The sequence below is a fragment of the Crocodylus porosus genome, unplaced genomic scaffold (genome assembly GCF_001723895.1).
Source record: "Crocodylus porosus isolate Cpor-Errol unplaced genomic scaffold, CroPor_comp1, whole genome shotgun sequence".
Lineage (NCBI taxonomy): Eukaryota > Metazoa > Chordata > Crocodylia > Crocodylidae > Crocodylus > Crocodylus porosus.
The window spans coordinates 177601915-177619136 of record NW_017728906.1 but is presented as its reverse complement, the minus strand read 5'-3'; the positions used below and the strand labels follow the sequence as shown (position 1 = coordinate 177619136).

Here is a 17222-nt window from a genome sequence, read left to right as displayed (position 1 = left end):
AAAGTTTACTTAAACAACTATCTATGCATAGGGCAAGATATCAAGATAACCCAAGGAATGCAGGAATGCGGATTCCTTATCTCAGAACATTTGAATTAAGCAGTATCAGCACTTCTGGTCTTTGTCTGTTTTTTTAGTCAAGTAAACCAACTACTTCTACATAGTATAAGGTCCCCCTAAATATTTTTATGTGACTAATGATAAATCAGATTAGTCAGAAAACTAAAAGATGAGTTTGCAACAGCTATCTTTTTATCTGCAGACAGGCCTGTTGCATAAATAAGTTCAGAAGGTGCATGCCTGGATATTTCATCTCCTTTTGATACTAATTTTGGAGTTCCTTATGTAAAAAATGAACCTAACTGTAGGCAATAAATAAATAAGGAAAATGAAATTTGATTTTTTTGCTATAGACTCTGAAAGAAACAACTGAACAGAGGTGCAGAACTGTAAACACTTTCTATTAAACTCATTTTTCATACTCACATTATTCTTTTCTTGTACTTACGCACATGTAACTAAATTTAAAATGATAACATGGCTACATTCAATAATGTTAATACATAAGCCTTGACTGCAAAAGAAGGGCACAGAGAGACCAGATTAAAAAAAAACATACTTACATTTGGAAAACAACAATATTGCAGGAAAGTTATTGTTTATTTTAAATATGCAGTTGATGAAAAGTCATAGAGTCATAGAGTTAATGGACCAGAAGGGACCTGTAAGATCATTGAGTCTGGTCCCCTGCTATATGCAGGAGATTAAAGAGCTCAAACTAGCTCAATGAGGTGCTTATCCAACCTCCTCTTGAACCCCTCTAAGGGTGGCAACTGCACCACCTCTGCTGAGAGTGTGTTCCAGGTTCTAGCTACCCTTATGGAGAGGAAGTTCTTCCTTATATCCTGCCTAAATTTTCCCTCTAATTTGTGACCATTGGTCCTTGTCCTCCTAAGGGATGCCTTCCTGAAGAGTTGCTCCCCTAGATCCTGGTGTTCCCCCGACGTATTTATAGACGGCTATCAAGTTATCTCACAGCCTCCTCTTACCCAGACTTAACAAGCCCAGCTCCCGGAGTCTCTCCTCATAAGGCCTGTCCTCCAGGCTCCTAACTATGTAAGTGGCCCTTCTCTGCATCCTCTTGAGTTTATCGACATCCTTCTTGAAGTGCAGGGCCCAAAACTGGCACTCCAGTTGTGACTTCATCAATGCTGAATAGAAAGGGAGAAACACCTGCTTGGATCTACTGGTAACACATCGGCTGGTGCATGCCAGGTTCCATTTGCCTTGCTGGTGATTGCCTTGCACTCTTGGCTCGTAAGTGATATGTAACAAAGTGATACATAACAAAGCATAAAATGCCTTTATGACAAGGAAGTCATGACCAATGGACCAGATCTGGTCTGTGGAGCCCTAAAATCTGGCCCACAGTACACAGGGTTAGTCTGGTGTATGGGCTGTACTCAGCACCAGGACCAGATCTTAGGGTTCAATGGGCTGACCCCACTCGAGCGCTTGCTTCTCACATAATGCATGGGGCACCCGGCCTGATTAGCCCTGTGTGCTGACTTCAGCATGCACACATAGTGTGGGGCCACATCTGGACCAGCCCCAGAGCCAGCTGGCCCATCCAGTAAGGGGACCTCATGCAGTGCCACTCCACTTTGGCCCTGTGTACCATGTGCAGAGCAAGCCCAAGATGGGGCTGTCATGTGCTGCACGTGGTGTGGAAGGCTGAATTGGCCATGCAGCTGCACATGGCACTGGAAGCTGACATAGGCCATATGCAGCATGTGGTACCCTGCAAGATCAGCCCTGCACACTGGCTCTGGTGTGGCCTGACCCAGCCAGCAGACCCTACCCAATGATCCTTTTCTGGCATTGCAGGACTGGAAGAGTTTGACACTACCACTTTATGAGAATAGATGAGATAGTGCAATGTAGGCTAGGGGCACAGATATAGAGGGGCAGGAGTGGTAATAACCCTGACCATCATTTGCTTGGAGGTCGCCACAGAGTAAGGACATTTCTTCACAGAGCATGCTCTCACAGCAATGGGAGATCATAGGGAGGACACCAGTCTTATCATAGTACCTAAAATAATTTATTCAGTACCTCATTGACCTATTCTTTGGAAAACTTGCTTCTTTATCAGATCTTTGATACTTCTGTCCTGCCTCCTTTTCTGAGATTCATCTTCTTTTTTGTCATTTCTTTCAATCTTCTCCATCTTTTCCTGTTCTTTGATTTTCTGTTTCCATATTTTTTCCAGTAGCCATGCCCAATTTCCAACCCTTGAAGACTTTCCTTCTATTTCATTTCATGATCTCTGCATACCTGATGATGGAAGAGTAAATGTTGATAAAGGGAGGGATGTTTATGCCACCATGACACTGTTAAAGAGTTTCTGAAGACTTAGGCTGACTTTAAGACATTGATTTGTAATCTATTCAGGTCTGGAAGCTCCTCTCTGAAGCTGGGGTCATGTCTACACCTGCATATTAATGTGATGCAATACACTGGCACATCACACTGGGATTTGTTGTTCCTGGACACTGCATTTACATATGCATCCATGACTGCAGGACACTGAACCAGGTTGGAACAGCCATGGTTGGCAGGGAACCTGGGGGGTCAGCTTGCCTGTCCAGGACTGCTCTGACCTGGCTCAATATGCTGCAGAGGGGCTGGCTGGGGCACAAGTGTGCTCCAGTGTGAAGCTAGCCAGCAGGCAGCCCCTGCATTGAAGCACCCTTATGCCCTAGTCAGCTATATCAGAATCTATGTGTGTGGTGCTGTGAAGTAAATACAAGTACTACCCTGCTGCAGAATTTATTATTTTATTCCAGCATAATAGTCCCTGCATATGTAGACATTGAGATGTTTACTGTGGAGCTAATTCTCCTGACCTTAAGCTGAGTATAGGAAAAGCAAGGTGGATTGAAAACACAATGCATTAAGATATTTGGTGCAGTTCCTGGAGTCGGGTATTTGGTGACAGACAGATAAAGGTATTTTACTTTTTAAAGAGCTGTGGAAGCAAAATTGCACTTCTTGACATGAAAAATGCCTTACTGAAATACAAATATTTGAGCAATACAGAATGACTGTATTTTTTATTTTACCTCATTTTTTAATTAGACGAACACCTTGCAGCACTCTTTCCTGCCATGGCAGGGGGTCGGACTAGATGATCTGCTCAGGTCCCTTCCGACCCTACAAACTATGAAACTATGAAACTATAATTAGTCAACTCCACAGTAAACATCTGGTGTAGAGTCACCTCGTGAGGGCTAAAAAAATCTTTAGTTTTTGTAGGAAAAAAGAATACTTGCTACCTTACAATCTGAATAAGGCATATACACCATGTTTATATATCATGCAGGCTATACGCTTGACAAACTGGATGGTGATTATGTTTGCATATCAAGACCCATCCCTATTCAAGAAGGAACACATGCTTCATCTTAACCTCATGTTTTAAAGTTGATGGGGCTGAAGCATGTATATTAAGTCAAGTATCTGTTCATATACTTTTTTAACAGAGATAGATTTAAGCAGTATTCATGTGATTTATTGAATGGTGGGCTATGGAAATAGTGAGAAAAGCCAAATTCAGCAGTCCATCATACCTAACTCAGCAATGAAGCATGAAGATACCATTGAGTTCACTACCCTCAAAAAATCTGTTCCTCAGTGAACTGCAGTTTGTCACACGAAAGAAATATTAGACAGGTAACAAAAAGCTAATCATTTTGGGCCCTATTTTCAGCACTTTCTCAAACCAACTTCCTTCACTGCACACAGTTTTGCAGGTATATGTAAAACTGCTGGCACAATAGGTCACCATGTTGTTTGTTAAATGACTGACTGTGATTGCATATTAGTTAAATACGTATGCATAAACAGTACAAAACCACATCTACAATTATATCAAATTACAATCTAGGTTCAAAAGTAAGATCCCCTTTTAAACATCTGGCCTTTAAGACGTTGCCCAGATGTTCAGCCAGATAAGCATGTTTGTTGAGATGATATAATCTATATTTTGTTAATTTATTCTTTGAATATAAATACTTATGTGCTGCTGAATGCTTGTTAGAGCTAGTTGCCACAAATCACAGAATGGAATCAGTTATGTAAATGATTTGTGTAAATCCCTAATATGTTAGAAAACATTGTATAAATCATAAAGAACCAGAAAATTATTAATAATTTACTCATTTAAATAAAGTATTTATTTTCATTTTGCTATAAAGTGTTAGCGTAGATATGCAGCAATGGAAGGAACAGACATTTTAATGGACATGGGTAGTGTTGGTCCAGCCAAATGAATAATACTGAGATAGTGAAAAAATAAATCACCACCAATGGTAAATAACTTGGGAGATTTCAAAAGAAGGATTTCTATTTGGAAACTACAAAACTGGAGTGATATCTTTGATGGCAAACTGAGGTATTGTATTAATCATATGAAACAGATGATGATATTATTTAAATGTCATTGTAAAGGATGATTTAATGGAAGCTTGTCAGTATATCAAACAAACAAAACCCTTCCAAAGAGAGAAAAAAATGTGATCCACACTAAAATGAAGACATAGAGACACACACTGCACATCTTTTTTGTGTTTTATTTAGCAGTCTTCTACAGTATCTAAATACAAAAATGTTTGAATGATTTGATGTTGTTGTTTTGAGGGAGGATTTTTTTAAATGGTGTGAATTTAGTGGCTGTTAAAGTTTTTAGACTGAAAACCTTTAAGAGGACAGATTGGATTTAAAGCAGATCATTGGTTTCCTCTAGTCTTTCACTCCAACCCCTCACTTCCAAAATGCTGCTCATTTCTACATTGACTACATCTTATCCTCATGTGTAGCTATTACTTAATCCCCTTTTGTTGAAACACACAATTACTATCTTTCTTTAATTCCTGGGCTGTTGATAAACTAGTTACAATGAGTTAGAAGGATTGACTGTGTTTTAGTTGTTCCAGAGTACCTTCCTATATGCATGATCTTAGCTAGAGACAGAAAAGTGCTAGGTCATAGTAGTTTGGCCCTATTTTATGGGCAGTCATTAACAGAAACATAATGAAAGACATTAGGGGTGATAGTATCACTATACTCAATAGAGTATTATGGAGTATTTTAGACATTGCATTTTAAAGAGGAGTTAACGAAACAAGAGATGAATCAGAATTGGGCGCTCAAGCTGACAAAGTAGCTGGAATATACACCATATACAAAAAGGTTGAAGGAACTAGGTATGATTAGTTTGAAGTAACAGAGATTAAGGAAGGACATCATAGTTTTCAAATATTTGAAATGGTGCCATATAGATGATGGTGAAAAACTATTCCTTCTTGTCCTGTAAGATAGAATATGAGGTGGTGTATTTAAATTATGGAAAAACAGATTTAGATAAAATCTCAGGACAAACTCTTTATTTGTAAGAACAATAGGACAATAAAATAACCACCCCAAGGAAGTTGTGGGATTGCCTTCCTTGGAGTTCTGAAGAAGCTGGATAGGCATCTCCCTGGGGTAGTTTTGGAATAGTGCATCTTGCATCTGTGCATGGTTTTGCCAGAATGACCCCTGAGGCCATGTCCAGATAAGCACTGCCATGTGGTATGTAGCACTGCAGACACCTCTACAGCACCACACACCACACATTCAGCTGTTCTTTGTGCTGCAAAGTAGTAGTGCAGGGGGTGGGGATGGGGGTTGACCTCAGGAGATCCTGGGGTTAAAAAAACCAATGCCAAAAAATAAATAAATAAAAAAGAAGACAGGGGCAGCACATGCAGGGACAGTGTGTACTGCCCCAAACCAGAGCCTGGCTGGGTAAAGCCACACTCTGACTGCCAGCCAGGCCCCAAGTGGTAGGATCACCACTGCTGCTGTCCCAGGAGGCCTCCAGGATCCCGGGTAATTCTACTGGGGCCAACCCAGTGCTGGGCCCAGCATCCCCTACTTCAGCCAGGGTAACCTGATAAATGCCAGAGGGTGTGTGGCACAGGAATTCCCTGGGGACAAGTAACGGAGGCACAAGTTGTGCCACTTTTTCTTGTCCCCAGGGAAACAAACATCCACACTCATGGATCTGTTATTTAAGAAGTGGATAAAAATAATCCAGCAACTGAAAACTTATTTTTCTGACCTTGAGTCAGCAGGATGCAAGGCTTTGGAACAAATTAAGAAAGAAACAACAATTAAAGATATGGAGACAAAAGGTAAAAAATGGAGTTTGGATTTATCAAAGTAAAGCATACCAGACTAACTTAATCTATCTTGTAGATGACATAACATGTTTTCTAGACAGATGAGATTTAATGCATTTCCTTTATCTGGATTTCAGTAAAGCATGCAATCTGGTTCCAGATAAGAAATTATTGGCTATGTAGAGAAGGTAGAGATTAGATTAGTGGAAAAAGTTAAAGTGGGTATAGAGACACAGGTGGACATAGCAGTAAATAGTTTTGAAAGGGGAAATGTCTGTCTGGATGGAGGTCCACAAAGATCAGTTCTGGGATTGATTTTGTTTAAAGGTTTTCAGGAATGACTGTGGTACAAAATGGAAGAGTGTACTGATAATTTTTTCAGATAAAATATTGACAGACACTGATAGTTTATAAAAAGACTAAGCTATAATTTAGGAAAAATGGATAATCACAAGGACTGTAATAATATAAATGAAGATAAAATAAGTATACAAAGTATAAGATTATGTGCTTAATTAAAACTGGCAGCAATATTTTTTTTATATGATTGAGCTATACAGAGGAGAAGACAGATCTGGAGAAACTAAATGATCAGATGATGACTATGAACCCCAATTATGAGGTGGCTGTGAAAAAGGAAAATGTGATCCTAGGATGATCACATGATTAGAGAAAGGGAAGTATTAAAGCTGTTGTAGAAGTTTCTGGTGAGACCTCATCTGGAACACTGTTATATACAGTTCTGGAAAAAAATACATCCAAGAAAAATACATCTAAATTGGAAAAGGTATAGAAAAGGGCTACTAGGATGTTCAGAAGAATGGAGAGCTTTCATTAGGAAAGAAGTTCAAAAGCTTGGCTTGCTTAGCTTACCAAAAGGTGGCCTGAAAAGGATATGTGTGCTTTCTAAAGCATCACCAGTATGCACTCAAGCTTCCTCATGTTGCCTAACATTTCCACTGCTTTAACAGAATTTAGTTGCCATTCTTTCCTGAGGGAATAGCAATCTCTCAGGTGGTTTGGCCAGCCTGACAGAAGGCTTTGAATAACAGAACAGGGACCAGAATTAGACTCCATATTAACTGAGGACCCAACATACAGAGATGAACATTGAGGTGATGTCACATTGGTCTGTTTTACATAGCAGGTTGCTGCAGTTTGCATCAGCTGGAGATATTTAAAATGGGTAGCTTCATTATTATGTTTAAAAATAAATCAAGTGTGTAGGTCACAAAGGGTTGGATCACAATGGCCATATTCTCTGCATCTGATTAAGACAGGCACATCTGGATAGGCACAGAGGGCAGTATGCTTTTGGCAGTCATGAATATTCCAATAAAATTTCCTAATCCAAAAGGAGCTCTAGGTTGCTGAATTACTTAATCTGATGGCAGGCATCCTTAATAGTGATGTTTATTATAGAGGAAACAAATTCTTTGAAGAATTCTCGTTTTCCTACTACATATTGGAAAATTAATACAGGTGTTGTTTCATCCATCCATCTAGATTATAAACTATAGGGGGCAGGAATCACTTATTGCTCCTCGGTGTATAAATTGCCAAGGAGATTAATGATTCTTGGAAAAAATAATGATTGGAAAAATGATAAAGATTTTTCTTTTAAGTGATGACAGAAACAGACAGTTTAATGTGTTACAATTGAGCTTCCAAATAGGAAGCACATCTGTTTGTACTGATGTGACAGACAATGGTTTTTGGGGTAGCAGGTGCCAGGATGATGCACTGCTAAAACATCCAATGCCTAGGGTCTCAAGTACTATGTTGGCAAACATCCAGAAGGATCAAGCTGAGAGACAAATCAAGCAAGGCTGTAATTTTATAGGCAGAAGTGGCATAAATTTGTTTAAATTTAAATTGTGAAGTGTTCTGGGGCTATGACAGTGAAGAATTCTCTATCTTAGTTATGGAATAAGATTTTTCTCCTCTCACTTATTCAACACTGTGCTGTTAAAAACCAAGTTTCCCTTACCATGACTACAGTTGTCTTGTTGCATTAAAGCAATCTCTATGAATAAAGAATAGCCTGTCAAAATTTAGAAAAGCAAAGATGGGTGATGATTTTAAATAGTCTTTTAATTTTCTTCAGTGGATTCTGACAAAGTTTTACTGAGAATAATATTAGATTCTTTACAGTCAGTGTGAGAAGCCAATTGTGCAATTTTATTTCAATTAACTCTTCTAAATCAGCATTCTAAACTTTGCAGAGCTTATTGGTAGTGTCATGCTACTGGAATTTTGTTTTAATTGTTAGTGCTGCAAAATCCTGAATCTTTGCTCACTGCTATTTGCTCACAAATGGCAAAATGGTAAAGCAAAACAGCTCATTTCTATGGTATAGATGGAAGAAAACAACAGGTATCATTTCTAATGTGATGATAGTCCTTTTTACTTCCTGGCCTGGCTAAAAATTCATGTATTCCAGAAAGTGCCCACAAGTTAGAGAGTATTTGGAAAGGAGCAACATAAATGATTAAAAGACAAGAACAAATGATTTATGAAGAAAGATTGAGAGAGCTTAAAATATATCGCTTGGCTAATTTACAATTAAGCTGGCTTTAATAACCAAGTAAAAGTATTGTTTGAAGAGCCTACATTCCTTGGAAGGATATCAATTGATCATGCTGGGTGTGCCTACATGCCAACCTATGTCACTGTAGGGATGCACTACATCACCATATGATGCGCTATGGTGACAGTGATCACATGAGTTGACACATGACCAGCAGCTACTTCACTGTAGCAGTGTGCTCCCCCACTTTAATGTGCTACTATGGTGAAGTAGTGGCTAAAACTAACTGTGTGCCACATGCATGGCACAGTACAGGGGGTACTGCTGGTTACTTCCAAAATGAAGTACTAAAGCATGGCACAGTAACAAAGTCATCATAGGATGACACGTAGATACTCTCTGTAGTTCAGGAATATATAAGTAAGAGCAGAGATGGAAGAAAGATAAAAAAATATTCACTGAGAGAATATTCATAATCCTGCTAGTCACTTTAAAATAAGGCAAATACAAAACTAAATTTCCTTAATAATAATGTCCAGTAAAAAAGAAAAAAAAGCCAAACTTGTGAATACTCATGCAAATGCTTACATGGTAATATTTGTGTGCCTACATGCTCACACTATTAATTCTTGAAATAGTCATAGTAACAACATTGAAAGACATTACATCTTGGAGTCCTCCAGGCAGGAAACACAAACAAATAGCATGTGATCAATCATGCATAGCAAATGGCCAATTATAGATAGTGAATAGTATATACTCAAAGTGATTATCACAGTGAACACTTAGGACTCAAACTACAATCTGAAATATCACTTTAAAACTAAATATCACATAATTTCATAGAAACTCAAGTTGTTTGCAGCACTGCAATCATTGATTAAATTATTTACTATGAACATCTGTGAACAGATCATGATTTATTCAAATTAATTTGTTATTCAAATGTACTTGTCACATTTTGTGAGAGTCTTTTAATTACATGGATTGATTGTAAAAGTTCACTGCAAAAATTAATACTCAGAATCCAGGCTGTTGTGTCTACTGGGACTGGTCACATACGTCTAGTTCCTATAACATTCCATCTATCATAGGTTTTTATGTCACACCTTCTCATGCTTTCACAATGTTAAGCAACAAAAAAGCACAAGGCAACTGAAAAAGAGGTATTTTTCTTTCCTTTTTCACCTCTGTCAGCACAGTTACGGCTGGCTTTGATGCCCAGTTCTCAGACCCTGACTTCTGGAGCTTCTGGGTTTCTCTCTTGTATTGTTATGAAGTGTTGTTGGCTTGGGAAGGATGGGAAATGTAAGGTTAGTTGAGAATAGACTTGGATGGGTAGGAGGGGTGTCCAAGGTAGCAGGGCTCAGAACTTGACCATAATAGCCACAGTGAACTCAGTGATCCACTTGTGCTACTGAATAATAGTTTTCAAGTTACATCTGGCTACCTCTATTGGCAGAAAGATGATGTAAATCCATCCATGTATCATCTCCCTCAGAGTTGCTCTGGAACATCTGAGGGTTGGTGTGCTTCTTCATAGTTCACTAAAACTAAATGTTATAGAAAGTAACAACCTCCTGCTAATGTCCTCAGCTCAGGACAACATACTCACCTTAAGCAAATGTTTCATTGCTTTCCTGAATTGAGGGGCAATAAGAGTGACTGTAAAAAGCAATCATCCATTTTTGTTATACAAGGAAAAATACTCAAACACAAAAGAAAACAACACGCTGGTCATGTCTACACGTTCATTAATGCACCTTTGCTACTGAGCATTAACTTTAGTACTTTTAATATGAGGTACTAGATAAAGGCACATTAGCCCACACTAATGTGCAACAGAAAAAGCGAACAATTTTTTGTGACACTTAATGTGCAGTAGACAAATTCTATTGCACATTAGCACATTATCATGGTTTTTGCTATGATGAGCTAATGTGCAATAGAATAGGCTACTGTGCATTATGGCATTTCATATAGATGTGCCCACTGCAAATAAAATAACTAGATGGTACTTGCTGTTTGACTGGCAGCAGCTGCAAGGGTACATGTGCTACAATTCCACTCCGCTGACAGTTTCTCCTTCCTTGTCATCTCCCCAGGCCCTCAGCTGCTTGCTGTACAACATGTGCTACTTCAATTTACCATTTGGGGAGAGTCAGGTGGCCATCTGTGAAGTTAATTTTTTAAACAAGATAGCTCACTCAATATAGCCATTTCATATAAACAATGAAAAAATCATGTCGTTTTTACCTTTCTGTAGCTAATAATACCTAACCTTTTACATTAAGATAGATTGCTAGTTAACAAACTTGATGTACAACATTTAATTTTATAGTGAGGACAAAGCTGTTAGCTTCTCTATCATTCTGGCAGGGTGAAGGAACCTAAAAATGAAAAAAAGTATAATCTATGTCCACGTTAAAGCTCCTTTAGATTGTTAATGTGGGTTATGGTGGCCCTTGGGTAAAAGGAAATCAGCTCTGTACATTTTTTTGTTTTTTGATGGGTAGAATACATCTCAGTGGAGTGATGCTATCTATCTCACTAGGACAATGTTTATTTTCATATAGGTGACATTTTATAGAAGTGTTTTGTTAATTTATCATTGAATTATTTTCTCTTTTAATTTTTTTCTGTGATTTTGTATGTGTAAAACTTCTTTTTGTAAACAAAAGTGTTTGAAAAAATTAAAAGAAAAATCTTAGTCTATGAACAACCAGTCAAATCCTGAAGTAGGAAGGGAAGATGAACTTAGTGGCAGAAATGGAGAAGGAAGAAGAATGGATGTTCTGAGACAGAAGAAGAATGTGGTGGGAGGCCTGGGCAAATGACAGATAAATAAAAAAGAAAAACAAAAAACTGAATATTCCAGAAAAGCTGTGTGTCTGATACTACCACAACACTGAGTCCAAGCAGACTAGAAACTACCCACTTTCATAGCCACAAGATCTACTTTTGTGAGTGGATGTATCTGGAGTGGTTGATTTCAATGGGAATTAATGCATCTACTCACTCTGAAATACGTTGTGCTTAGGTTAATGCATAGGTGTTTAAACACTTAAAAGTGTGTCCCATAATACTTCCTACTTGAAAGAGGCATAATCATCTTTCCTCCCAGGATCTTTGACCACTAAACTTCTAATTTTTCTCTGATCTTTTGCCTCTCTCTCATTTCAAGGTCTCTTCTGTTGCAACTCGCTTGAGCGGAATCCTTGCTGAGGTCTAAATCTTGCATTTTTACACTGGGAAAATTCCTAGTCAGTAGATGGCAAACTCTATGGGATAGGGATTGTCTTTCTGCACCGCATTTTGATAGGGCTTAACATAATTGGGTTCAAGTGCTACTGCAATACAAATAATAAACTACCATCAATACAAGTATGTTAGGGTTTGGGATTCTAACACACAAAAATGCAAGATTCCAGAGACAAGTTATTTTAAATTTAATTTTTCTGTTTCACCCATAATGTTGCACACCTTACTGTATTGTCAAGACCTGTATGCCAAGTGTGAAGGGAGCTTCTGCAGCCAAATTCTCATCTCTTTATAAACCAGGGTTAAATTTTTCATGTTTAAAAATCTGAAAATGCTGACATAGTCTTAACTCCAGTAGTTGTGTTGGGTGCTGCTTTAACCCAAAAGTTTCTGAACAGCTGGTGGGCTTGTGTTCTTTCCAAGGCAAATTCTTCCAAGAATATTGTATTGATTTAATTTGCATTCAAATTGCACAGGATTTTGGCAGTGTACACTCACTTGAATGATTTGCTATCAAATGCAGAATCAATGGCTGACGTGTGTAAGTAGGTATACAGAAAAGAATGTTAAATCTCTTGGCTGTAATAATAGAAGAATATTAATAACAAGATAAAAAGTGGAAAAAAATGAGGCTGAGAGAGAGCAGATTACAATTTTAGGAAATTACATTAATTGTAAACCTGCATTATAAGACTAATTTTGCTCAACCTGTGAATTAATTTGTTATAGTCTTGTTCATAATAAATTAAGATGGACTTCATTGCTTTAGGAAAATAACCTTGACTGAGTCATCATTTAAGTGCAAAAAAAAAAAAAAGATTTGGGATTAGGGTTGTCTAACAGATTGAATGATCGTTCCAGGAAATAGGCTGTTTACTAATGATATTATTCTCTTTTTATAAATAGACTCATTATTTTAGTACAGGTTTCTGATTCATAAAGTATCATAAATAGCATTTTTCATAGTAACATAAAATGTTACATTGAAAAATTTAAAAATGTAAAATTAAACACCTTTATCAAGCAATATAGTTTACGTATGTGAGGATTTCTTTCTTTCATTTTTTAAAGTATCTTAACCATATAGGCGCATGAACTTTCCATAGCTGTAGTGAACTAAAGGTTTTGCCCGTGGTACACAACCCAGTGCAGTGCATATTTAGCTAAACTAGGTACCTCCGATACCAGCAGCTGTCTAGTCACAGTAGCATGGAGTCGATCAGATTTTAATCATAGTTTATTTTGCTGATTCTAGTACCTAGTTCAGGTATCCTACATATACTACATATTTCCTCTGTCTTTCAGGAGGATGATTTGTCTCCCAGTTCTGCCAAATATGACTTAAACTAAAGGTTGATAAGTGTTTGTGTGAAGTAACTTAGAAGAAACTAAGGTTTCATGTTTCTTACTTTGATGTATATGTGTATGTAAAGTAACTAAGTAGCAGCTATGTTTTTACCTCATGACTATTTACATATACAAATTTTATAAATGTTAAAAAGAAAGCAGGTTTATATATTGACAGTTTTATCAATGTGATCTAATTGTAAAAAGGCAAAGCCTTTTTCAACTGATTGCAAGCCCAGTGTACAATCATCATATAATTCCTTTATGTTTAATATACTACCTCCATTTCATTAGTACCTGGCACCATGATTTGTTAATTACTTGAGATTATGGAGCATGACTAGAATATTATCATGAATGGGTATAAACTGTTAAGGAAGGATGGGCAGGGGAAAAGAGGAGAAGGAGGTGCTCTTTATGTAAAAGAGCTGTATGATTGCTTAGAGGTACAGTATGAAACAGGAAGCAGGCCTGTTGAAAATCTCTGGGTTAGAGTCCAAGGGGAGAAAAACAAGGGTGGATGTTGTGGTAGGTGTCTACGTTGGTAAAAGTGTTGGAGAAACTAACTAGAGTCTGTGCTCTTCTTGATCTGCTGCTCACAAACAGGGAAGAATTGGTGGGGAACAGAGAAGTAGATGGCTGCTTGACCATCAGCGACCATTAGGTGACTGAGTTCAGGATTCTGAGGAAAGGAAGGATGAAGACCAACAGAGTAAGGATACCAGACATCAGAAAAGCAGACTTCATCTCACTCGGTGGACTGATGAGCAGGATCCCCTGGGATGTCAATCTGAGGGGAAAAGGAGTTCAGGAGGGATGGTTGAACTTCAAAAAAACCTTACTGAGGGCTCAAGAACAAACCATCCCATTATATAGGAAGACTGGCAAGTATGGTAGAAGACCACCTTGGCTTAGCAGGGAATTCCTCAATATGCTAAAAAAATAAGAAGTTTACAAGAAATGGAAGCTTAGACAAATAACTAGGAGGAATTATAAGAGTATTGCTCAGGCACGTAGGGATGAAATCAGGTAGGTCAAAGTGCAATCAGAGTTGCAGCTAGCAAGGGATGTGAAGGGTAACCTGAAGAGTTTTACAAGTATGTCAGCAATAAGAGAAGAGAAAGTGTGGGTCCTTTACTAAATCAGGGAGGCAACCTAGTGACAGAGGATGCAGAAAAGGCTGAAGTACTCAATGACTTTTTCACCTTCATAGGCAAGGTCAGGTCTCAGACTACAGCATCTGGCAGCACAGTTTGGGAAGAAGGCAAGCAGTTGACAGTGGTGAAAAAACAGACTAGGGACAGTTTAGAAAAGCTGGCCATGTACATGTCCATGTGGCTGGATGTGATGCAAGGGTTCTAAGGGAATTGGTCAATGTGATTGAAGAGCCACTTATTTTTGAAGACTCATAGCAATAAGGAGAGGTCCCAGATGACTGGAAAAGGACAAACTGGTTAGCCTCACCTTTGTCCTTGGAAAAATAATGATGTAGGCCCTCAAGGAATCCATCTCTAAGCACTGAGAGGAGAAGAGGTTGATTAGGAGCAGTCGGTGGGCATTCACCGAAGTAAGTCATGCCTGACCAACCTGATTGCTCTCTATGATGAGATGACTGTCTCTGTGGATGCCAAGGGAGTAGTGCATGTGATATAACTTGACTTTAGCAATGCTTTTGATAGGGTTTCCAAAAACATTCTTGCAAGCAAGCTAAGGAAGTCTGGGTTAGATGAACAGACTGTAAGATGGATAGAAAACTACTGGATTGTCAGGCTCAAAGAGTAGTAATCAAGAGATAGATAACTAGTTAGCAGAGCATGTCAAGTGGAGTGCCCCAGGGGTCAGTTCTGTGGTTGGTTCTGTTCAATATCTTAATCAACAATATGGAAGATGGTATGGACTGCATCCTCAGGTTGGGCAGGACCGGGTTAGAGAGCTTCTGGAGGGGCTGGAGGTGTTCAAGTCAGTGGATCCAGATGCTCTCCACCCCAGGGTCTTGAGGGAGCTAGATGGGGTTATTGCAGGGCCCTTGGCACAGCTTTACAAGCGCTCGTGGTGCTTGGGCCAGGTGCCAGATGATTGGAAGATAGCTAACATGGTTCCCATCTTCAAAAAAGGGAAAAGAGAGGACCCGGGCAAATATTGGCCCACCAGTCTTACCTCAATCTTAGGGAAACTCTTTGAGAAGATCCTCAAGGAGCACATCTGTGATGGGCGGGTTTCAGGGATGATGCTCAAGGGCAACCAGCACAGTTTCATTAGGGGCAGGTCATGTCAGACCGACATGATTGCCTTTTATGATCAGGTCACAAAGGCAATGGATGCAGGTGTCGCCGTGGATGTAGTCTTTCTAGACGTCAGCAAAGCCTCTGACACTGTCTCCATCCTCATTAAAAAACTAGGCGACTGTGGCATTGATCCCTACACAGTCAGATGGATTGCAGATTGGCTCAAGGGTCATACTCAGAGGGTGGTGGTGGACGGGGGACAACAGGGCAGACCCTACAATGAAAGACTGCGGGACCTGAACCTGTTCAGGCTTCACAAGAGAAGGCTGAGGGGGGACCTGGTGACTGTCTATAAACTCACTAGGGCGGACCTGAAGGATTTGGGGGAGACACTGTTTCCCTAGTGCCCCCTGGCATGACAAGGAACAATGGACACAAATTGTTGGAGAGCAGGTTTAGATTAGACATCCGCAAGAACTACTTCTCAGTTAGGGCGGCTAGGAGCTGGAACCAACTTCCAAGGGAAGTGGTGCTGGCTCCTACCCTGGGGTCTTTAAGAAGAGGCTTGATGCCTACCTGATTGGACTCACTTGAGTCCAGTTTTTTTCTCCCACCCAGGTGGGGGGTCGGACTTGAAGATCTACAGGTCCCTTCCAACCCTACTTCTATGATTCTATGATACACAGGCTGCATCTACATGAGATGCTGACTATGCAATTGTTACTGCACAGTCGTTTAGTACTTGCGTACACAAATATTAAATGACTGTGCAGTAACTGGTGTTACTGTGCAGTAGCATCCCCAAATGGCTTTTTGGTGATGCTGTCTGCACAGTAGCTCATTACTACTGTGCTGTAGCATTGCCTCACACTTCATACCACATGATGCTACTGCACAGCAGTAATGAACTACTATGCAGTCAGCATCTCATGTAGATGTGGTTACACTTTATAAACATCCTGATTTCACCTGCTCTCTTTTTTCATAGGAAGTATTCTTGTTGGACTAAATGCCTCAGCTCATTTCAGAATTTTTGAGGGTAGCTTGAACTAATTTTATTCAGCTATTTCTGAGTTACATGGGTGAGGGAAACATGTAGTTTTTGCTTCACTATCTTTTTCATTTATTGAATTTGGTGTTAATATTTAATCTAAAACCTAGTATAATAATTATATTGATATTAACTTGGATATTATTATTATATATTAGATAGAAGCAAGATCTATGTAGCACTTGTAGGTAAGAAAATCAAGCACATATATCCAAACAGAGGATTAATGATACTTAAACAAATCATGAAAACAAATCATATCATACATTATAGAGTTACAGATGAAGACTTTTACTCATGTGAGTTGTACAGCATGTGATAAATACATTCATTATACACTTCTGACTGCCTCATTTCTCTTGGACTATATTTTGCCCTTGTGTGTGTATGTGCAAGTATCCATCTGCCTATCCAGGGAAGATATAATACTGTAGAGAATGAAAATTTGCAATATTCTAAGGGAAATAGGGGGTGCAGCAAGGTGATCTCAAAGCCAATTTTATTCTTTACTGTGATCCTTGGAAGTATAATGGAAATTATCTGTCTACAATAGTTTACAATCACTGAGCAACCTTGGGAGT

At 38.9% G+C, this 17222-nt stretch overlaps 1 long non-coding RNA gene across 1 annotated transcript in view; it reads left to right on the top strand.

Moving 5' to 3' along the window:
* The window catches only part of LOC109306723, a 25966-nt gene extending 17727 nt beyond the window's left edge, over positions 1–8239 (top strand). The window contains exon 3 of the long non-coding RNA XR_002100089.1: positions 8229–8239. This is a non-coding gene — a long non-coding RNA (uncharacterized LOC109306723). The remainder of the gene's footprint in view (positions 1–8228) is intronic.
* The last annotated feature ends 8983 nt before the right edge of the window (positions 8240–17222 follow it).